A 25,168-nucleotide genomic window follows, 5' to 3' on the forward strand; every position below is an offset into this window, starting at 1 on the left:
ATTGATCTGCTCTCTGTTTATAACATTTTATAATTTCAAAACTGGTAGGGGCACCTGGCTGGCTAAGTTGGTAGAGCATGATTCTTCATCTCGGGATCATGAGTTTGAGCCCCACTTTGGACAAGGAGCCTACTTTTTAAAAACCACTATATATACCCAAGGGATACAGGAGTACTGATGCATAGGGGCACTTGTACCCCAATGTTTATAGCAGCACTCTCAACAATAGCCAAATTATGGAAAGAGCCTAAATGTCCATCAACTGATGAATGGATAAAGAAATTGTGGTTTATATACACAGTGGAGTACTACATGGCAATGAGAAAGAATGAAATATGGCCCTTTGTAGCAACGTGGATGGAACTGGAGAGTGTGATGCTAAGTGAAATAAGCCATACAGAGAAAGACAGATACCATATGTTTTCACTCTTCTGTGGATCCTGAGAAACTTAACAGAAACCCATGGGGGAGGGGAAGGAAAAAAAAAAAAAAAAAGAGGTTAGAGTGGGAGAGAGCCAAAGCATAAGAGACTTAAAAAGTGAGAACAAACTGAAGGTTGATGGGGGGTGGGAGGGGGAGGGTGATGGGTATTGAGGAGGGCACCTGTTGGGATGAGCACTGGTTGTTGTATGGAAACCAATTTGACAATAAACTTCATATATTGAAAAAAAAAATAAAACACACAATACTAGATATAAAAATTAAAAATAAAATAAATAAATAAATAAAAACCGCTATATAACCTTTTAGAGAATACTATGTGACCCTTTGGAATTGGCTTTGTATTTTCATTTTTTTATTTTTTAAAGTTTAGGGGCGCCTGGGTGGCTCAGTCGGTTAAGTGTCCGACTTCAGCTCAGGTCACGATCTCGCGGTCCGTGAGTTCGAGCACCGCGTCGGGCTCTGGGCTGATGGCTCAGAGCCTGGAGCCTGCTTCTGATTCTGTGTCTCCCTCTCTCTCTGTCCCTCCCCCATTCATGCTCTGTCTCTCTCTGTCTCAAAAATAAATAAACGTTAAAAAAAAAAATTAAAAAAAAAAGTTTATTTATTTATTTTGAGAGAGAGAAAGCACGAGTGCACCAGCAAGAGAGGGGCAGAGGAAGAGAGGGAGAAAGTGAGAGAAAGAGAGAATCTCAAGCAGGTTCCGTGATCAGCTCAGAACCCAATGCGGCGCTCAATTCCCCCGACCCTGGGCTCATAACCTGAGCCTAAATAAGAGTCAGATGTTCAACCGACTGAGCCACCCAGGTGTCCCTTGGAATTGGCTTTTTAAATTCAGCATAATTCTCTGGAGATTCATCCAAGTAGTTGTATTTATCAGGTCAACTGTTCCTGTTTATTGCTGAGTAGTCAAGATGTGTCCGTACCACAGGTCTTAACTATCACCTGTGGAAGGACACTTGGGTTGATTCTAGTTTTGGGGGTATTACAGATAAGGCTGCTATGAACATTTGTGTGAAGGTAGTCTTCATTTCTTTGGAGTAAAGAGTGCGCTTACTGAGTCATCTGGTAGTTGCAAGTTAGTTCCAGATGAAATTGCCAAATTTTCCCAGACTGGCTCTACCATTTCACGTTCCCAACAGCAACATGGTGAGCGATCCAATCTCGCCTCCTGGATTGGGTTCGACTCCAGACGCGTCTTCTCCTGTATTTGTTGTTGTTACTATTTCTTATTTTAACCATTCTGAGAGATGTGTAGTGATAACTCAGTGTGGTTTTCATTTGCATTTCCCTGATGGCTAAAAACATAGAACATCTTTTCATGTGCTTATTTACCATCTTGATTTCCTCTTTGATAAAATGTCTTTTTTCTTTTCGCCCTTTTTATAATTGGATTGTTTCTTCACTGTTGAATTTTGAAAATTCTTTTTACATTCTCAATATTAGCCCTTTGTCAGATATGTGTCTACAAATATTTTCTACCAGTCTTTAGTGGGTCTTTTCATCTTCTTCACAGATGATTTCACCAAGCAAAAGTTTTTAGTTTTGATGAGATTCAATTTACCACTTTTTCCCCCCGAAGCAGTTATAATTTTATATTTTATATTTCAGTCTATGATCCATTTTGTGTTCCTTTTTTTTAAGATGTGAGATTTAGGTCAAGTTTTATATTTTCCCCCCATGTTCAGTTGCTTGAAGCAGCGTTTGATGAAAAGGCTATCCCTCCCGCATTGAATAACTTTTGCACCTTTGTTGAAAGTCAGGTGAGCATGTCTGTGTGGGGCCACTATTTGGTTCTCTATTCTGTTCCCTTAATACCTCTGAATCAGTATCACACCATCTTCATTACCGTAGCTGTATAGTTAAGACCGCAGGATCAGATGGAGTAATTCTTCCTACTTTATCTCTCTTTGTAAAGATTATTTTAGCTACTCTGGGTCAATGCTTTTCCCTATAAATTTAAGAATAAGCTTGCCTATATCTACATAAAGACTTGCTAGAATTTTGATAGGAAATGTATTAAGCCTATAAATTAACTGGAGGAGAATTAACATCATTACAATATTGATTCTTCCAATCCATGATCAAGTTATGTCTCTCCATTTATTTATGTCTTTTTTTATTTCTTCTATCAGAATTTGTTATTTTCAGCATATAGATGCTATACATGTTTTTTTTTTTAATTTTTTTAATGTTTTAAAGCTGTCAGCACAGAGCCTGATGCGGGGCTCAGGCCCACAGACCGTGAGATCATGACCTGAGCCGAAGTTGGATGCCTAATCGACTGAGCCACCCAGTGCCCCAACGCTATACATGTTTTAAGTGCATACATAAGTATTCATTTTCTTTGGAGCAATTATAAATAGTATTTTTACAATGATGTTGCAAATTATTTTTAATTTCAGCGTCTGTATATTAACTGTTCCTATATAGAAATGCAATCAATTTTTGTACATTGTTCTTTTATCCCGTGACCTATCTGAACTTACTTATTACTCCTAGGAGGTTTTGGGAAATTCTTAGAGATTTTCTACATAGACAATCATGTCACCTGCAAATAGAGACCATTTTATTGCCTCCTTTCTAAATAATATGCCTTTTATTTCTTTTTATTTTTTAATGTTTATTTATTTATTTTTGAGAGAGAGAACAAGTATGGGAGGGGCAGAGAGAGGGAGACACAGAATCTGAAGCAGGCTCCAGGCTCTGACCTGTCAGCACAGTGCCTGATGCAGGACTTGAATTCATGAACCATGAGATCATGACCTAAGCCAAAGTCAGATGCTTAACCGACTGAGCCACCCAGGTGCTCCTATGCTTTTTTTTTTTTTTTTCCTTGCCTTACTGAGTGGCTAGATCCCCCAGTACAATATTGAATAAAAGTAAAAGAATTGTTTAAAATGTTTAAATTTTCTAATTTTTTAAATCAGTTTTTTAAATATTTTTTTAATGTTTATTTATTTTTGAGGGAGAGAGCGAACAAGCATGAGCAGGGGAGGGGCAGAGAGAGGGGGGCGTACAGAGGATCTGAAACAGGCTCTGTGCTGACAGCTGTGAGCCTGATGTGGCCGCTTGAACTCACAAACTGTGAGATCACGACCTGAGCCGAAGTCAGAAGCTCAACTGACTGAGGCACCCAGGCGCCCCATAACTTCATTGTTTTAGCTGCAGGTTCTGGCAAATAGCAAAATTCATCTGCAGCTTTCTCTCTTTCTACCCTCTCCCTCCTCCTGATGACTAGAACATCTGGCCCATGCATATTATTCAAAATATCTGATTGTAGTCAACAGATGTGATTTTCAAAAACAAAAAGAATAGTAAAAGTTTAGCATTTCTCTTGGGGATTAGTGAGCAACGTTTTTTATATTTTTTCATCATGGCAGCATCGTGTGAGGCAGCTAAAAAATGGCACATTTTTTTGTTGGATGCTATGGACTTAATTGCTGCCCCCCCATATTTATATGTTGAAGCCTTACCTCCAATGTGACTGTATCTGAAGATAAGGTATTTAGGGGGTAATTAAAGTTGAGTGAAGTCAGAAGAGTGGGGCCCTCTTCCCAGATAACGATCGGCTTTATACAAAGAGGAAGACATCTCTCCCTCTCCCTGCCATGTGGGCACATGGGGAAAAAGGCAACTGTCTCCAAGCCAGAGGAGAGCTCTCACCAGAGACTGAATCAGCTGGCACCTTGATCTCGTACTTCCCAAACTCTACAATTCTGAGACAATAAATACCTATCGCTTAAGCCACCCAGTCTATGCTATTTTGTTATGGCAACCTGAGCTGACTGATACATTGGATGTGTGCCAGTGATACCCTAGGGGAAAAGCCCTCGCTATGCTTGGCCAGCCCACGCTACATAAGAAAGCAATGGTGGTACGTCTTGTCCTAAGGTCCTAGGGAAGAAAGCAAAGGAAGTGTGATTCAGTTTTTATGCTCGAGATCTCATTATCAGCAGCAGGAGAGATTGCTAGGGTTCCCACAATGTTTCATGACAACTAAGTGGAACACTCTACCTTGATCAGGGAATGCTTCCCAATATGGAGGTAGCATGAACCCTGTAAAAACAGAGGTCCACACAGACCAGCAAGCCCAGGGATACCTAGAGGGGTGGTCCTCGGGTTAGCATGCCTCGGAACCACCTGAGGTGCTTGTTTGAATTGCAGATACCTGCCCTACCCTTCCAGATGTGGATTCAATAGGTCCAGCATTAGGATGAACAACTATGCCGGTTTGCACAGTACTGTCCTGGTTTCACTAAAACCACGCTGCTCGGGAAACCCCTTAGTTCTGGGTTTAGGTGCTGGAATCTGCCCATTTAACAAGCATTATAGTATATTTGGATGTGAATAATCTTCAGACTATCCTTTGAGAAATGCTGACCTGGAGAGTTGATGTTAACTTACAATTTTTATCAGGTGGAAGGAGAAGATGTTATAAAGAGCGCCTGTGAAAAGAACTTGCTGGATTTTAAGCATATTCACTTTTAAGCCCAGATTGTGGATGGGAAGATGACAACTTACATATTTCAGTAAACAACACCCACCAGACTTGAGCACCTAATGTCCTCCTTTTGCCAGTGCCCAATTTATGACATTCATGGTAACTTTTGCTTCTGAGACATTGCTTTGCTTTTCACCCTTACTGCAGACATCATTCTTGTTGACTTCGACATCTAGGTGTCCTGCTTCTTGACTTCCTCACATTCTGTGTCAATCAAAGTCCAGTCAGGAAACAGGAACGATGGCAGTAATTTGCACAGAGAGAATTTAATGTGATAGGTATAAAATTCTTAGCAAGGTAACTGAAAGGGTAAATTGAGAACACTAAGTTATTATTGCCATAGGCAGCGACCATCCCCAGGGCTGGGTGGAGGAAAGGGAGGAGGCCAGGATTATCAGGTAGACAGTGAGAAGAGGGCCCGGAGAGCGGAAACCCAGGCCTCTGAGGAGCAGTCTGCTCCGTGGTGCTGGTGTCTCTGAGATGGGCTCCAGAAAGCCGGTGCTACAAGGGTTGGGAAAATACAAACTGGACCCCTTGGCTGCTATGGGAAGGAACTGCTGCCTGGGTGAAGAAGCATGGCTGGGGTAAAACGGACAGAATAGGGAAACAGGAAGGAGCAGGCCCCTTCTTCCTCCTCCAGCCCTACAGTCTCACTCTGGACTCCCCCACGGGCACAGCGTAACAGGGAGCCATGGTGGAAAAGCACAAGTGAGTTGCAAAGTTCCAGCCCTACTATCACAAGGGAAAGTACAGAAAATGAGCTTGGAGGTAAGAGACAAGGGTGTAACAATGGGTGCATCTCCTCTGACATTTTCTTCCACCTCACCTTCATTGGTCTCTCCCATGATCATATGCTAGAGATTGTCACCACTGATATCTGCATTACCTCTGGAATAATAATCCCAAGCATCTCACTCTCTGACAATTTACTGCCATACCTAAGGCTCACCGGCTGTAATATTGTTGTTCCAACACCACTTTGACCTCATTAAGACCTCCGATCCATTGACACTTGATAGACATTCACCATTGAGCTTTTTCCAGCTGCACTTTCCACCTTCAACAGCTTGGATTCCATGTTATGATAATCACTTCCTTACCCTTAAATCCCTGGATTTTCTCTCCTTGTGTACTACTTGCCCATCAGAATGCCATATCTAGTTAAGTCCAAACAATCCAACCAGTTCATGCCTGCACCAAAGCAGCTGACCATAGACTATTTTCACTTTAATTGACCATAAGTTTTGAACAGATTCTCAATATTCCTCAACTGACTATATCTTCTTTGTGGGTTTACTTCTCTCCCTTCCCAAGTAAAATGTCACATTTTACAATTTTTTTCCCCCAGTCTCATTCACTCTACCTCTCTCCCTATCACTGCCAGCACTGACCTGCTCTCTCATTTAATGGCAAAACCAGAAACAATCATTGGGTAGGGCTCCCTCAACTTTCTGTCACTGGATAGACCAACCTGACTGTATCTGAGCCTATACTATTTGCTTTTCTTCTTGCAAAATGGGTGATGTGACTGTTTTTAACAAGGATCACCCCCTCTGTTTGGGGTCTGGCTTTCATCTCCTCTCTTCTTTCCAAGGACTTCACTCCTGCAACTATCATCTCCTAATTTCCTGTAATCAGTTTTTCCCTCTCTATTGGATTCTTCTCTATGGCTTATGAAAAGCCTCACAACTTGAAAGAAAGAAGGAAAGAAAGAAAAAGAGGGGAGGAGAGAGAGAAGAGAAGATCAAAAAAAAGAGAAAGAAAGAAAGAAAAGAAAGAAAAAGAGTCTTCGAATTCACAAAGCCCTTTCAGCTACTAATCCATGTCCTCCACTTGACAACAAAATGTTCTGGAAGAATTGCCTGTGGTACCTATCTTTATTCCCATATGTCCTACTCTCTCCAGAACCCAAATTATTTGGGTTTCTATCAGCATTAACAAAGACATGTGTTGCCAATAATGATGGTCATTTCTCTCTCTTTTTTTAATACTCAAAACAATTTTTTTAATGTTTATTGATTTTTGGGAGAGATGGAGCATGAGCAGGGGAGAGGCAGAGAGAGACGGAGACATAGAATCTGAAGCAGGCTCCAGGCTTTGAGCTGTCAGCACAGAGCCCAATGTAGGGCTTGAACCCACAAACTGTGAGATTGTGACCTGAACTAAGGTTGGACACTTAACCAACTAAGCAACCCAGGTGTCTGTCTTTTTTAATGCTTATTTATTTATTGTTGAGAGAGAGAGAGAGAGAGAGAGAGAGAGCAAGCACACATGCACACTGTCAGCGTGGAGCCCGACGCAGGGTTTGAACTCACAAACCGTGGGATCATGACCTGAACCTAAATCAGGAGCCGGAGGCTTAACCAACTGAGCCACCCACGGGCCCCTCTGTCTTATCATTCATGACCTCTCAGTGGCAACAGATTCAAGTGGCCACATGACTTCTCTCAGTTTCTGAGACATTGGGTCCTCTGGTTCTTCTATCCAACTGGCGACTCTGGCTGAGTCTCCTTTGCTGACCCCCTCTCTTTCAGTTCCACCTCTAAATGTTGGAATGCCCAGAGCACGATCCTGGGACCACTTCCCTCATCTATTTCCAGCTCTTTCTCTCTAATCAGCCTCGTCCAGTGACTCCTGATTTAAATATTCAGTTGTCTGTTTTTCCGTCTCCACCTGGATTGTTTTCTTCAAGTTTCATTTTCCAATTGTTTGTTGCTAGTATATACAAGTACAAATGATTTTTGTATATTGACTATTTCCTGAGACCTTACTAAATTCACTTATTCTAGGAGTTTTTTGTAAGATTCCATTGGACTTTTATCAGGACAATCATGGCATCTGTAAATAACCACACATCTGTTCTTTCTTACCAATCTTTATGATGTACCTGACAAGTAATGACAAAAAGGAAACTGGTATAGCATGATTAATAAAAGATAAAAAAGATGAGCTCCTTCACCCTGGAGACCTTGTAGGAATATGGTCCTTAGATGTCAGCTGACAGGCCACTTCCTTGGAGAACTTTCCTGACCCCAACACCAGTGTCCATCTGTAAAATGGAGCAGCAGTAGTACTAACCTCTATGAGTCAGGTAGGGCTTCTGTAACAAAATACCACCGACTGGCTTACTCAACAGACATTTATTTTCTCATAGTTCTAGAGACTACAAGTCCCAAATCAATTTCTTTTCTCAGGTGTGCCTTTTTTCTGAGTCCCCTCTCCCTGATTTGCAGATGGCTTTTTCCTCTCTGTGCCTTCACATGGTCTTTCCTTTGAGTATGTACATATCTTGCCCTAATCTCTTCTTTTTATAAGGACACCTGGCATGTTGGATGAGGGCCCACCATATGACCGCATTTTGCTCTAATTACCTCCTTAAAGGCCCCATCTCCAATTATAGTTACACTTTGAGGTACTAAGAGAGGGTTAGGATTTCAACATATGAATCTTGGGGTAGGAGGACAAAGTTCAGTCCATAACAAGCACCATAGGGATTGAGAGATTATGTAATAATAAATGGGAAAATCCTTTAAGCATGTAAAATAATTAGGTTTTTGCATACCTGCCAAAATAATCTCAAATATAAAAAAAAAATCTATGGAAATTCAAGCTGGTGCAGCCACTCTGGAAAACAGTATGGAGGTTCCTCAAAAAACTAAAAATACAACTACCCTACAACCCAGCAATTGCACTACTAGGCACGTATCCAAGGGATACAGGTGTGCTGTTTCGAAGGGACACATGCACCCCCATGTTTATAGCAGCACTATCAACAAGGGCCAAAGTATGGAAAGAGCCCAAATGTCCATCGATGGATGAATGGATAAAGAAGATGTGGTATATATATACAATGGAGTATTACTCGGCAATCAAAAAGAATGAAATCTTGCCATTTGCAACTACATGGATGAAACTGGAGGGTATTATGCTAAGCGAAATTAGTCAGAGAAAGACAAGTATCATATGACTTCACTCATATGATGACTCTAAGAGACAAAACAGATGAACATAAGGGAAGGGAAGCAAAAATAATATAAAAACAGGGAGGGGGGCAAAACAGAAGAGACTCATAAATATGGAGAACAAACTGAGGGTTACTGGAAGGAGTGTGGGAGGGGGGATGGGCTAAGTGGGTAAGGGGCACTGAAATTATTGTTGCACTATATGCTAACTAATCTGGATGTAAATTTTAAAAAACTAAAAATAAAATTAAAAAAACAAAAAACAAAAAAACTATGGGTTATGGGTGCCCGAGTGGCTCAGTCGGTTAAGCATCTGACTTCGGCTCAGGTCACAATCTCGTGGTTCGTGACTTCGAGCCCCGCATTGGGCTCTGTGCTGACAGCTCAGAGCCTGGAGCCTGCTTCAGATTCTGTGTCTTCCTCTCTCTGCCCCTTCCCCGATAATGCTCTGTCTCTCTCTGTCGCTCTCTCTCTCAAAAATAAACAAACGTTAAAAAAAATTTTAATCTAAGAATTATAAAGAGAAATTAACAAATCCATAATGCTGATGTGAGAGACTTTAAATATATCTATCTCCTGGCAAATTTTTTATCCAGCTTACCAATATTTTAGGAAGGATATAGAACACCCATACATACAACTGATAGGATTCATAAATCCTCAAACACATTCAAAAATGGACTATGAGGAGGCAATAAGCAATATCAGATATTTGCAGCGTCAAAATCACACCTGTCATGTTCTCTAATCTCAACACAAAATAAATTATAAATCAAAAATAGAAAGATAAAGAAACTCAAACCAAACAAATAAAATTTGCTTCTGAGTAACATGCAGGTTCAAAGGAAATAAAATACAAAATATGAAATAGTGCCAAGAAATATTCAAAGTGCTTCCAATCACAACTTGAGAATACAGATAAGGACAAATTGGGGGCAAAGGTATAGCCTTAAATTAAAAAGCATTAGAATATAAGACTTATTGAACATAAATGAGCTAAGCATTCAGCTGAGACTTCAAAAAAGAAAGAGTACCATCAACTCAAAGAAAATAGAAGAAAATAATAATGATAAAAATGACAACGAATACAATGAACGGTGACGCAACACAGAAAAACCAAGCTGATTCTTAGAAGAGACAGATATCTTACATAGCTGTCTGGCAAGACTGAAGATGGCAAAAAGAGAGAAAAGGCGCTCATACACAATGGACACTAATGAGCAAATGCAAGGAAATGGCTATTCCTGAGCCTGGGGAAGCTGGAGGGAAATTCTGGTTAAGAATAGCCCAGACACTGACTGTTTTTTCCCCAGGTGAAATGAGGTCTTCCAGATGCCCGCCTTGGTTTAAGATAGAAGAAAACCCAATGTTTTCAAGCATTTCCTTAAATAGAAGCAGTAAACAGTATTCCCACCAACAGTGCAAGAGGGAATAGCAGCACTCTCAACAATAGCCAAATTATGGAAAGAGCCTAAATGTCCATCAACTGATGAATGGATAAAGAAATTGTGGTTTATATACACAATGGAGTACTACATGGCAATGAGAAAGAATGAAATATGGCCCTTTGTAGCAACGTGGATGGAACTGGAGAGTGTGATGCTAAGTGAAATAAGCCATGCAGAGAAAGACAGATACCATATGTTTTCACTCTTATGTGGATCCTGAGAAACTTAACAGAAACCCATGGGGGAGGGGAAGGAAAAAAAAAAAAAAAAAGAGGTTAGAGTGGGAGAGAGCCAAAGCATAAGAGACTGTTAAAAACTGAGAACAAACTGAGGGTTGATGGGGGGTGGGAGGAAGGGGAGGGTGGGTGATGGGTATTGAGGAGGGCATCTTTTGGGATGAGCACTGGGTGTTGTATGGAAACCAATTTGACAATAAATTTCATACATTAAAAAAAAAAAAAAAGAAAGAAGCAGTAAACAGTAAATTTGGGCAAATTCTTCCTAAAGAATAATGTGAAAAGGTAAGGAGCAAGCATGAAATTAGCCTTCTAAGTTCATCCAGACCACTCATGGGTCTCTGGTGGGTTCACATCCCCTTTACAGGATTTCCAGGATTAGGGAAAGCTGCAGCAACATTGCATTGGCTCCTTTCCTGTCTGGCCACTTCCTTTCTGCTAATATATATTGTATATAATATATGTATTATATATAATATATTAAATATATACTTAAGAAAAATATAAATATATATTATATATAACAAATTATTTATATATAAAAATATATATTATAATAAACATATATATGTTATATATATATTTAAGAAAAAGAGACAGCACGAGTAGGGGAGGGCAGAGAGAGGGAAAGAGAGAGAATTCCAAGCAGGCTCAGCCAGATGCGGGCTCGAACTCACGAAACCCTGAGATCGTGACCTGAGCCAAAACCAAGAGTCAGAAGCTTAACTGACTAAGCCACCCAGGTGCCCCCTGCCAGGGTTTTGGAATGTAAATTGGTCATTTCCTGTGTGTGTGTGTGTGTGTGTGTGTATCTATGTGTGTTGTGTATGTGTGTATATGTGTATATCTGTATGTGTATTTGGGTGTGTTGTGTATTACTCCTGGGGAGAGACGCCTGAAGGAGTGTGTTAATGGAATTTACCCAGTTTGCCCCTGACTGCCAATTGGCTCTGCCCCGTGGTTACTTAAACCTGAGCTGATGGCAGAGTGCCCTCAGACATGGCTCCCTGGTTTCTCAGAACCACACAGCCAAGGTGGTCTGGTTAAACTAGAATCCCTGAAGTGGGGGGATGCCTAAAGTTTGGGTCATGGACCAGTATCTGATGCCTAGAGCCCCAATAGTAGTAAAGTAGGAAAAGGTTGAGGGACTGAGAGTGCTTCACACCCCCATCGGACTCGGGATTGAAGTCCCACAGGCAGAAATAGGATCATAGCTGACTTTTTCATGTGGGAGGTAGTGAAAATGAACCTTAGAAATGTTTACTGGACATGACTCTACCTGCATGATTGATTAAAAAAAGGGGGAGTAGATTATAAGGAAAAAATAAAAGTCTTCCTGACTATTATAATTATATATACATGAATACATTCTCACAAAATGAACTGTGTATACATATAGAAAGTAAAATCTTCAAGTTCCTCTTTATTCCTTTCACCTTGCCCCTCACCCATGCACATCAACTCCCAGAGGGGATCTTTAGTCAATGGTGACTGCCCCATCCTCTTTAGTGCATTTATGTATGTGTTACATGATTACTTTTAAGTAGATTTTCTGTTTTAATGTCTGTGGGTCAATCTTCCTGTTCTTTTCAGATTAGAACCTTTAGCTCAGAAAGAAGAGTCCAGTCCCTGGAACTATATGGCTTGGTGAAGCTGGGGTTTGTTTTTTGGTTTTTGTTTTAATGTTTATTTTTGAGAGAGAGAGAGAGCATGCGCACGTGCATGCGATCAGGGGAGGGCCCGCACAAGAGATGGACAGAGGATCTGAAGCAGGCTCTGTACTGACAGCAGAGATCCCAGTGTGGGACTCGAACTCATGAACCATGAAATCATGACCTGAGCCAAGGTGGGATGCTTAACCCGCTGAGCCAGCCAGGTGCCCCCAACTGAGGTTTTAAAAACAGAGTTCAGAGTCAAAGGGTCTCAGAAACACTTCTTTTTTAGAGGAGAGGCTTGTTTTCTAAGTGGAAAATTAAAAATGCAGTGCCGTTTTTGCAACTTTCTGGGAGTCTATAATTATTTCAAATCGTAAAATATAATAATTTTTTTTAAAGGCAGCATGCGGTTCAACATGTTTTCTTTTCCTTGTCTGTGCCAATCTGGAAGTGTGTGTCCAGATGGAACTTTCGTCGGCCTGGGTCTCTGGGTAACTGTGATGAGCAGACCTCCTTGCCCACCCACAGTATATGGGTAGCATATGTGCGAAATATGTTTTGCAACAACAACAACGAAAATGACAAACAAATGAAAATACAAACAGACTGACAGACTTAGGATTTTGTCAAGGTGCCTCTCTCTCTGATCACTCGCTCTGGGGGAAACGACCTGCTGCTTTGTGAAGACACTCTGGAAGCTTATGAAGAGGCACAGCGGTGAGGAACTGGAGTATTTGGCCGACAGCCAGTGTGGAACAGAGACCTGTCAACAAACACAGGAGTGAGCCAACAGGCAGATCTTCCCTCAGTGAAGCCTTCAGATGATGGCAACCTTAAAGAGGAACCTGCAGCCAGAACAACCCAGCTAAACCACTGCTAATTCCTGATGCTTAGATAGTAATAATGAGATAATAACGGTTCGCTATTTGAAGCTGCTAGATTTGAAGGTAACATGTTATGCAGCAAAAATAACTAATACATACTGGCAGGGATGCATTACGGCTTTTGGGGCGCTTAGGAACTTTTACTTTTGTAGATGCCTTCCTACAATAGCTAAATTCTATTTTGTGATCATGTTGGTATAAAGAAAAATATAATCCAGGCTGGATTCATGATTATATATTCACCATTATTATGTTCATTCTTTTCTTCTGATTTTATTTTATTTTTTTTAACATTTGTTTATTTTTGAGAGAGGAAGACACAGCCTGTGAACAGGGCAGGAGCAGAAAAACAGGGAGACACAGAATCTGAAGCAGGCTCCAGGCCCTGAGCTGTGAGCACAGAGCCCAATGCGGGGCTCAAACCCACGAACGGTGAGATCATGACCTGAGCCAAAGTCAGACGCTCAACCAGCTGAGCGACACAGATACCCCTTTCTTCTGATTTTAAAAGAAAATATTTTTCTGGGCACTACAGTATCATGTGCCCTAGGCACTTGCCCTCTAAGTCCAACGGTTGTCAGTCTCGCACATGGGAATGGTATGGGAGGGACACACAGTCACTGAGGAATACTGAATACTGAAGAATAAGTTACTAGCCCAGAGAGTCCTCAAATCCAAGAAAGAAGTCTAATACCTGGTAGAACTATTAGGATTTGGGCAAAATTCTAAACTTGTGGATCCTACTGGGTCCTGTATCTCAGGTAACCCAGAAGAATACAGACTGCGTGGGGGAACTGAGTACATGCTACTCTAAGTTATTACTAAAAGGCAATGACATGGGGTGCCTGGGTGGCTTAGTTGGTTGAGCATCTGACTCTTGATTTCAGCTCAGGTCGTGATCTCACGGTTCATGAATTCGAGCCCCTCATCAGGCTCTGCGCTGACAGTATGGAGCCTGCTTGGGATTCTGTCTTCTCTCTCAACCCCTCCCCTGCTTGCTCTCTGTATCTTTCTCAAAAGTAAATAAAAATTAAAAATAAAAGGCAATGACATGCGCTGCACGTGTGAGGTCCACTGAAATTTGGTGTGTTGGGTATGACTACTCGGGCTGATGGTAGGCTGTGCAACACTGTGTTTTGGATTCAGTGTCCTCCTGAAATGGATATCTGATATTCAAATTTTGAATTAAATCTGGAGGCAGTAAAATATCTGTACTCACAGACACAGGAGTAGCTGGCTTGAGTTTAAATCTTACCTCTGGTACTTCTTTGCTGGGTTACCTTTGGCAAATTTCTTAACCTCCCTGTGCCACAGTTTTATGATCTGTAAAGTGGGAATAATGACAGAACCTACCTCATGGAGTAGTTACAAGGATTACATGAGTTAACACATATAAAACACTTAGAATAGTACCTGGCATAGACTAAGCCCTCACATTATTATTATCGTCATCAACATTTATTGCTATTACTGAGCTTTGTTGGAGCTCACTCTAACTACCGATGGGCATTTCTATTACTCTCCTGATGGACTACGCAATTATGTCTCAGGTGTGTCAGCGCAGCCTTCTTATAAAAAGGAGCCACCGAGTGCCCTTTGTTGAATGGAAGGCAGTAGTCGGGAATACACCAACCAGAAAGACTCAGGTGGAGAGCCAGGTTCTTGGACAAGGGCAGCAGAGGACAAAGACTGATGAGGCCTTAGTGCCCTCGAATGAACACTCTCCATCTGTGGCTCAATAGGCTCTACTTTTAAGATCCTTCCCAGATAGTTACACACCATGATTCGGTATTATGTGATGGCTATTGGTGGTAAACTGCCATTCTGGGGCCAAAGTTTGGAGTGTGTCCAGGGAAAGAACAGGGAATAATCAGTCTGTTAAGTCAAAGTTGGGCCAGCCATGCTGGCCACCTGGTACCTATTCACACCAGTTCCAGGATAACTGCCAAAAGTCAAATAAAGCCAAGTGGACAGTGGACATTTGGGTGTTGTAAGACAGCCCATGTTTGAGCTCAACAGTTGCTGAAAAAAGTGGGCCCATCAAGGTCAAATGTGAATGGTACATATCGATGAGAGTTTTATTAATCAACCTATAGAACACTGAGTGGGTTCACCAAGTATCAGGATGTGGTAGGCTGCACATCTTGCTCAGGTAGGTCTCTTTGTACCTCTGAAAACCAAAATATTGCTGCAGAATGGGGACAAAGTGAATGTAACCAGGCACAATCTCAAGTGCGTACAAAGCATATACTTCTGGCAGATGGATGATATCAGAGCCCTGTCCAGAGGGCAAGAGGGATCTGCTGCATACCAAAAGAAGCTGATATCTCTTCGGATTTGGAATTTGTGTTCTTTACCCCTGAGGCTTTGGCAGCTAGCACTCTACAAGGGCAAAGCTTCATCGGTGAGGACCTCAAGCCTAAAGCTTCTCCATCTAGGGTACATGTTCTGCTAGTAAACAATATAAGACATTGTCTAAAATAATGGTAAGCAGTTATATCACACAGATTATCTTCAAAGTCAAAATAGCTGTTAGAAAAGTAGAATGGTTGGCTAGATGGCTCCACTTGATGAAACCATTATAAATGGATGAAGCTTATAAAGAAAATTATAACATTATTGAAAGACATAAAAGAAAATCTGAATAAAATTTTCTGTTTGATGAATGAAAGCACTCATTGTCCATAATGTAATATACAAATTAATCACAGTCAAAAGGCCAATAAAATCTGTGTGCAATTTAGCAAAGTTTAAATTCTGAAATTTGTACGTAAGAAGAGGCTTTAAGAATAGTGAAGATAATTCTGTACAAGAAGAACAAAGAAGAGACATGCCTTACCAAATATCAAAACATATTAGGAAGACAGAATAATTACTGTGGTTTTAAAACAGAAAAATAATAGAATAGAAAGTTGAAGAGAAAATCCATGTGTATATGGGACTCTAGGACAGAACACAATCATTACTTAAAATTAACAGGGAAACAAAAGACTATCAGTAAATATTGTTGGGATAATTGATGAGCCTTTTGGGGGGAAATGTTTTACATTAAATTGACAAATTTAACTACATCAAAAAAGTTCTGACAAAGCTAAAAGATAAGCAACGTTTCGGTAAAAGATGCCGGGCCGACCGTTTGTATCTTTCCTCCTTCTCAAGGCTCCACTATAACAATTGTGAAATCATAATCAAATGTATAAACCCACAAGGGCAATGAGAAGGGAAAAGGAGATACCACTGGAAGAGACTTCTCTATCTATTTTCAGACAAGCACGGTGAATGGATGCTAAGTGATTTAGTGAAGTGGAAAAATTTCAAGCTAAAATCCATAGGGGGATAGGGAGACAGGACTCAACCTGCTTCATGAGCCTGGAGAGGCTTGGGACATGGAGGTATTAAGTATGGCTGAGGGCAGGGTGAAGCGGGACTCTGAAAACAAGCACAGTGGTTCAAAGTCTGCACAGAGTATGGTTCGATGGATCCCCAGAATTCTTCCCTTACTCCCTGTACAGCCAAGGATCCAAGCTGCAGACAGAAAATCAGCAGTTTCCTCTTCAGAGAGACTGGGCAGGAAAAGCCCACATACTGACATCTAAGGGTCCCCAACTGCAACGCGCAGTGCTGTTCCACTGTCCTAAATTGAAGCCCACTGGCCATCAAGTCAGGTCCATGCCACCAGAGCTTCCAATCAGCATTGTATGGCCTCCTCTTGAAAATAAGTGATATTGAGCATCTTTTCATGTGCTTGTTGGCCATCTGGATGTCTTCTTTAGAGGAGTGTCTATTCATGTCTTCCCATTCTTTCACTGGATTATTTGTTTTTCGGGTGTGGAGTTTGGTGAGTTCTTTATAGATTTTGGATACTAGCCCTTTGATATGTCATTTGCAAATATCTTTTCCCATTCTGTCAGTTGCCTTTTAGTTTTGTTGATTGTTTCCTTTGAAGTGCAGAAGTTTTTTATCTTCATGAGCTCCCAATAGTTCATTTTTGCTTTTAATTCCCTGGCCTTTGGAGATGTGTCAAGTAAGAAATTGCTGCGGCTGATGGGGGGGTGGGAGGGAGGGGAAAGTGGGTGATGGGCACTGAGGAGGGCACCTGTTGGGATAAGCACTGGGCATTGTATGGAAACCAATTTGACAATAAATTTCATATTAAAGATTTTTCTTTTAATTAAATACTAAAAACAAAAGAAAGAAAGAAAATAAGTGATAAAACAAGGAACGCCAGGCATTTTAGAAGCTGCTCTAACGTGAAAGAAATTCAAGCCAAAAGGAAAAATAAACCTGGCAAAAAAACAAGATAATTCAAAGAGAAGAAATATTTTCAGTCTTCTTTGTATCCTCAAGGAGATATTGGAAGATATTATACCAATATATGAGAACAAGATGCCACGAGAAAGGAACAATAATAGAATAGATAGTTCTCAGAAATTAAAGATATGATCATCGAAACAAAACATTCAATGCAAGGTTTTAAAGATGAGTTTAGGAAATCTCCTGAAAAGTCAAGCAAAAAGTAAAAAGAGAAAGTATTAGGGAAAAGCTAAAACACACATAGAATTAAGGTGTGAGTTCCAATATTTGATGATGATGAGTTTCAGAATGAGAGAACAGAGAAAATAGAATGGAGAATAAAATAGAGAGAGGGGGAGATAGGTAGAAAGAGAGAAGGACAGGAGAGGGAAGGGGAGAGGGGCAGAGGGGAAGAAGGAGGGAGGGAGGGAGGGAGGGAGGGAGAGAGAGAGAGAGAGAGAGAGAGAATGAGATCCAGAAATGAAGGGCATGAATGTCCAGACTCAAAGAATCTACTAAGTAGCTAACATCACAGGGAAAATATATCCTCATCTTCATGCAATTCCAAATTACTATAAAATTTCAAGAACACTGAGTTTTAAAAAGAAAACCCCAAAAGTTTATAGAAAGTACAAAGCACAAGTATCATGATACTATCAGACTTCTCAAGTAGTCTGTATCTAGAAGACAGTGGAGAAATATTACCAAAATACAGCAAGAAAATGATTTTTAATTTTTTTTTAACGTTTATTTCTTTTTGAGAGACAGAGCATGAGCAGGGGAGGGGCAGAGAGAGAGGGAGACACAGAATCCAAAGCAGGCTCCAGGCTCTGAGCTGTCAACACAGAGCCTGATCCAGGGCTTGAACTCACGAACTGTAAAATCATGGCCTGAGCTGAAGTCAGACACTTAACCAATGGAGCCACCCAGGCACCCTAGCAAGAAAATGATTTTTAACCACAACTAAACACCCGGTGAAATTAGCAACTCAGTGTAAGCGTAAAATAAGCTGTTCTTTTGTACACGGAAAGATATTAGAGGATGGACTTCAGCAAGACCAGTGGTAAAATAAGGAAGGGTCTAGGAAGGAGTGTGTGCAAAAGTCAGATGGGAGCCGGGCAGGAAGCCGTAAGGGGAAGGTCACCGGGAAAGGGGGGAAATTTAGAAATATCTGGTCAGATGGAGTATTTGGGGAAAATACAGGATAGCATATTAGACCAGGGAAGAGGAGCTTTGAGACTTCAACAAAAACATAAAGCTGTGCTCTAAAGAAATTGTAATGATGATGTACGATTTCGCCCTACAGAATTATGACATAAATACTGATTATTTGGCTAAGAGTAGTGGAAAGTATATTGGGAGGGTGAAAGAAGGGGAAGTAAATGTAATATAAAAAGGAGCACATTTTTATCTGTTGGGAAGAAACCACTGGACAATACCTAAAATTAAATAAATTAAGAAGTAGCAATAGCAGTATATTACTTAGAAATATGAAAATTGCTAATAGAATCACAGCTAAAAACAGCAAAATATGGATGACTCTGGGGATTAGGAGCAAAGGAAAAAAAATTGAAGGGACTTCTTATTTTTATTTAAAAATGTTACTAAGGGCAGATTTAGGTTGTATGTTACTTGAAGTTCATATCATTGTTGGGTAGAGAGAGTTCTCTCCTTGAAGCAAAAGAATAAAATTTATAAATAAAAATTAGCTTTAGGGGTGGTGCCTAGGTGGCTCAGTCAGTTAAGCAGCCAACTCTTGATTTTCGCTCAGGTCATGATCTCACAGTTTTGTGAGTTTGAGTCCCACAAAGGGCTCTGTGATGACAGCAGACTTAAAAACTTAAAAAAAAAAATTAGTTTTAAGAGTGAATATTTACAATGAAAAGTGCCACAAAAATTACAAAGTTAAGAAGAATGCAAATACCACAGAGATTATTCAGTCCTTATTCAGCATGGGTGATTGAAATTGGTTATTACTGACAGTTTAGGAAAGCTTCTTTAAGCTTCACAGCTTAATATTGATAATGTCATTTATATTGTTAGAATTTATGACAAACTTGGGAAAAGCTCTATTTACTTTCTTTAACATACGAGCAGTAAAATTTCAAGACATTAAAAACTTTCTTCTGCAATGACTGATCTCAAATAATCTTTATTTAAAACATTTTTTAAAAATATTTTTTAATTTGGAGCACCTGGGTGACTCAGTCGGTTAAATGTCCAGCTTCATCTCACGTCATGATCTCACGGCTGGTGAGTTTGAGCCCTGCATCAGGCTTTCTGAGGTCAGCACAGAACACTCTTCGGGTCTCCATCCACCTACCTCTCTCTGCCTCTCCCCCACTCTCATGCGTGCTCTCTCTCTCTCTCTCTCACAAATAAACATTAAAAAAAAAATTTTTTTTTAATATTCTTTAATTTGAAAATACTCCTAAACCCATTTCTCATCCACATTCTGGCAGTGATATATTATGTATTGATGTAGTGATTTATTACAACAAATAAGAACTTCTAGGCATGAATGAGAACCTAATCCTCTATAATACACATAGTTGATCATTAGAAGGATGTTCTAGCTGTATACATTTCAAATTTTTTCTCCTCTCTTAGATACCTCCAGTGCTGGAAGAAGGGAGTACATTCATGTTGCAGTGTGACATGTGGCTCCAGACCTTGTGTCATGACACGAGGTGAGCTGTCAGGACAAGCAGAAGTATTCCTGAAGGCTGGTCCTCCACCGTGATGGCCAACGGTAACTTCACTCTACGTGGAAGCAACTGTGAGCTACGTAAATATAATCCCACTACACCCAAACAAAATGTCTCCAAACTAAACATCCCCTTAGTCTGATCCCTATAATTATAGCACCCCCAACATGAAGGCAAGGAGGAGCAGAAAGAGACAGCAATCTCAGCAGATTTACGTGAACATACCCCGCTCTGCAAATTTTGTGAAAACCCATGACCGTGTGCATACTTTGCTGGCACGTCACCGGGGGTTCTAGAAAAAACTCATGCAAGTGAAGGCCCGCAAGTGTAAGCTTCATTAGCCTCAAAGGAAATCCACTTTGGATATGAATTTATTATTATTTTTTTTAGCAGGTTTTATTTATTTATTTTTATTTTTTTTTCAATATATGAAATTTATTGTCAAATTGGTTTCCATACAACACCCAGTGCTCATCCCAAAAAGGTGCCCTCCTCAATACCCATCACCCACCCTCCCCTTCCTCCCACCCCCCATCAACCCTCAGTTTGTTCTCAGTTTTTAAGAGTCTCTTATGCTTTGGCTCCCTCCCTCTCTAACCTCTATTTTTTTCTTCCCCTCCCCCATTGGTTTCTGTTAAGTTTCTCAGGATCCACAGAAGAGTGAAAACATATGGTATCTGTCTTTCTCTGTATGGCTTATTTCACTTAGCATCACACTCTCCAGTTCCATCCACGTTCCAGCATATATTTCTTAAAACCTCACACACTGGAGGGGCACCTGGGTGGTTCAGTCGGTTAAGCGTCCGACTTCCACTCAGGTCATGATCTCGCGGTTTGTGAGTTTGAGCCCTACGTCAGGCTATGTGCTGACAGCTCAGAGCCTGAAGCCTGTTTCGGATTCTGTGTCTGCCTCTCTCTCTGCCCCTCCCCTGCTCACGCTCTGTCTCTCTGTCTCTGAAAAATGAATAAACCTTAAAAAAAAATTTTTTTTAAACCTCACACGCACTGGAAAATGATAAATAAGCCAATAGCAAAACGGGTGAAAGGTTATGATGTGTGTCACAACAAAAGGGATATAAAAAGAGATACACGATTGACCAGAAAACAAAAGAAAAGAATGATTTTAACAAACAAGGAAATGCTAATTTTTAACAAGATATGGTAACCCAGGATAAGCATTACTAAATATCACCACATTATGGCATCTTGTACCATATAAATAACAGGCCTATGAGGGTAAAGGGGTTGTAAACATAACATTAAAAACTATAAAGTCTTGGGGCACCTGGGTGGCTCAGTGGGTTAAGCATTTGACTCTTGATTTCAGCTCAGGTCATGATCTCACGGTTCATGAGTTCAAGCCCTGCGTCAGGCTCCACATTGGAGCCTGCGTGCAATTCCCTCTCTCTCTCCCTCTCTCTCTCTCTGCCCCTCCCCCCTCTCAAAATAAATAAACTTAAAAAAAAAAAAAAACTATAAAGTCTCAAAGATAATATGCTGAAAAAGTAATTAAAATGAAACAAACTGACTACCCCCAAATATCATCACAGTTTCAAACATCTTAAACTCCTGGCACATCGGCCTTTGCCTGGATTAAAGACATGAAGTTTGCTGGGTGAAAGTGGATGTGGGAAAGATTTGCTGCATCCAAACAGTGGAGAAGAAGCGCAGTGAATGGGATCATTATATCTGCAGACAAATGTGACATCAGAGGTACAGGACTCATCATCCTGATTTTCTTTCTTCCAGTCTGGATTAAGAGAGAAGCCTGCTTTTGTTGTTGTTTTCGGTTTCCTCCTTTCTATAAAGCAGCAGCTTGTATGGCTCCAAATAAGACCAGATTCCAGGAAATGCTAGCCTGCTGTGCTTGGCATTATAGTCGATAGTTTCAGTCCATGGCAAGTGCTTTTCAACTCCACTTAAAGCAGAGAAAACTGATGTGTTAGGCTCTCCTTTTTGCTGGGTCTGCAGTCTTGTCTCTGATGGTAAAATGCATATGCCTGTAGGACCATTGCTCCTGTGGTATCACATCCATTTTGTTATCATTTCTTTCAAAAATCATTTATTGTCTCGAGATCCTCCTCCATAATTAAGGCTTTCCCTCTTTGTTTAGTGTGGGGGCTCTTAAAACTAGTAGGATTGCTCATGTTTGGGATTCTGTATTATTATACACTTTTTTTTTCACTTCTAATTTCAAAATAATTATAGACTAACAAGCTGTGAAAACAGTAGGCATGTCTTTACCCAGCTTCCCTAGTAATAACTTCTTATGTAACTATAGGACTTATTAAAAGCAGGAAAGTGACACTGGCACATTTATTAAATATTTTCATCAAGAAAACGACACAAACTTGGACCAACAGGGTGATGTCATCACAGAGAAAGTGAAGTGGGGTAGGAGAAAGTAGATGAAGATATGCGTGTGTGTGTGTGTGTGTGTGTGTGTGTGTGTGTGTGTGTTTTCTATACTCCTCCGAGGGTCACCATGTTCAGCTAGATGATGTTTTTTGTGTTCACTGGCAAAAAGCATGTTCACTTTCTTATCCCTTCTTTCTCGTGACAGAGATAACAGAGCAGGTGCTTTGCAGGAAGACATGGGTGTCCTCCATAGGGTGCCTCAGGCTGGAGGACTCCCTGATGGCCACACTTTCCTTGGCACCACAATGCAATCTAAGACACTCCACCCACACATCCTCCCTTCCTCCCCTCTCTCCTGCACTTGAGGTTCGACCTGTAGTGGGGTGCTCCCCTGACTCCCCATTTCTGTCTCAGATGTTTTTCCTAATACATTTCTTGCATGTGTCACCCTGTCTTGGCATCTACTCAGGGATTCCAACTAACACACACATCTTGGTGGTTTTAATTCCCCCACTTATCTACTGCATATAAACAAATTCCAACATCGCAGTCACATGTGATAATGGAAGAGAGATTGTACCATTTCCATCCTCCTCATAATTTTTGCAAACCCAGACTTTATTTCCTCCTAATCTCCTCTATTTCACAAATTAAGTCCTTATGGGCCATCTTGGTTCAGCCTTAAACTGACATGGATGCCCCAGTGCCTGCTTCTATAGGAAACCCAACTGCACTAAGCACAGCATGAGTTTGGGGTCTTACTGAATATTCATGTGTCACAGGACAGGAAGTCATATCATAGGGAGCATGTCTCAGCCATTTCAGTGGTTTCAATCCCATGGCCTCTTCCTCTACACAAGTCTCTTTAGCTCTTGGCAGGTGATGTCCATGCACAGATTTCTGTGAAGCCTAATTTAATCCTACCCTTTCTCCCTCATCCTGGTCCAGTCTGGTGGCCTTCCCTAAAAATGGCAAGACCAAGCACATGAATGAATAAATCAATGAATTTTATACAAGAGAAGAGTAGACTGTCCAGGAAAATAAGATGCCTAGAAGTAAGACTAATAGTTCTGGTTACCATGCCACTACGTAGCATTCCCTGCCCTTCATATCCCCATCCATTCTTTCTACATGAAGGTTCTTCCCTCATGTCACAGAAGGCAACTTCCAGAACTTAGAGGATAAGAGAGCTAGCAGGGCTCCATTCTTTATATATATTTCTAATGAGTTTTTATTGTTAGATATTTTTAACTCTTTTACAGATGAGGAAACAGGAACTCAGACATGGTGAGTAACTTGCCCAAGGTCACACAGCTAATAAGAGGTAGAGGCATGATTAGATTAGGTAGAGGCATGGGTTCACGGGATCCTAAAGGCTTTATTCTTTGCATTATATCACCACACTCCTCCCGCAATCAATTGCTAATAGATTGGAGGAAGGCTGTTTCCCTAGAAAGAGAGGGGTGGTCAAAATGTGGCAGATACTGTCAGGACCCACCTGGGTCCTCTTGCTTTCAGTCACATGCTCAGGGGTCTCCTACAGGCCAACAGCTTCTTGTCTCTCTCAGCTGAGGGCATTTTTCAGGCTATGACAGGCAGCTCAGTAAGCATGTGGGTGGCTGAAAGTACGAGAGAGTTCATGTCCTGGGAACAGACCTTATTTTCCCCTAGGTATATCCCTTTTTCCCTTCCTCCCTCTTCAAGTGGGGTAATTCTGAGGCATGGTTCCTCCAAGGGTGCCCAGTGGGACTAAGCCCCAGTTGCCCACAGCAATTACCTGTTCATGAACTTTCCCTCATTGGTTTTGCTCTCTTCCCCTGGCACTCACTGCTTCCTGGGATCGCCTCCCAAATAAAGTTACTTGCATTTAAATTCCCCCACAGAGGCTACTTTGGGGAGAACCCAAACAAAAACAATCCTACATCACAGCTCTGAATTCTTTTTCTAGGCAACAATGCTGTGTGCTTTAATAGATATAACATAGACTGTAGCTCTCTTTCCCTTAGTGGCTCACCATTGTTAACTGGATATCCTTCAAGTCCTTAGCCTGGTATTCAGGGTCCTCTAGAATGTGACCACAGCCTCCTTATCTTACCCAGTCTCCTCTAGGGTATCTGTCCTCCAGCCACACCAGGTTACTCTGTTTCAAACATTCCCTAGCCATTTGTTTTCATAGGTGGTTCCAAAGCCTAGCAGCTCCCTTTCCAGTAGGTCTAAATACCACTTAACATTTGCACCTCAACTTTGCCACACACTAGGCTAATTGCTTGACATACTATATTAGTTAGGGTATTACACACTAGCTAATGTAACCTATTACAGTCATTTGCTATAACCCCAAATCTCAGTGGCTTACCACAATAGAAGTTTCTTTCTCACATGAAGTTTGATGAGTATTTGGCAAGGTTCCTTCTATCTTGTGGTCCCATCATCTCCCAGTACTTTTGAATCCTCTGCTGGTTCTTCTGCAGGTGAAAAGAGAGCCATAGAGAATCACTTGGGAGGTCTTTATGAGCCAGGTTTAAAAATAGCATACATTAATTAGTGTTCCTCTCTATACCACTGACCATGACCCAGTCACGTGGCCTTAAAAAGACTCAAAGGATGCTGGGAAATGTAATCTAGCTTTGGTTCCCAGAAAAGCTACTGAATCCATTCTGGTGAGCATCTAATGTATGA

The 25,168-nt window shown here is 40.9% G+C and overlaps 1 protein-coding gene across 1 annotated transcript in view; it reads right to left on the reverse strand.

Moving 5' to 3' along the window:
- The window catches only part of CDCA7L (cell division cycle associated 7 like), a 72,067-nt gene extending 47,201 nt beyond the window's left edge, over positions 1–24,866 (reverse strand). The window contains exon 1 of the mRNA XM_047849111.1: positions 24,846–24,866. The gene's annotated coding sequence lies outside the window, so the exon portion shown is untranslated. The remainder of the gene's footprint in view (positions 1–24,845) is intronic.
- Between the last annotated feature and the right edge of the window lie 302 nt (positions 24,867–25,168).

This window comes from Prionailurus viverrinus, chromosome A2 (genome assembly GCF_022837055.1).
Source record: "Prionailurus viverrinus isolate Anna chromosome A2, UM_Priviv_1.0, whole genome shotgun sequence".
Taxonomy (NCBI): domain Eukaryota; kingdom Metazoa; phylum Chordata; class Mammalia; order Carnivora; family Felidae; genus Prionailurus; species Prionailurus viverrinus.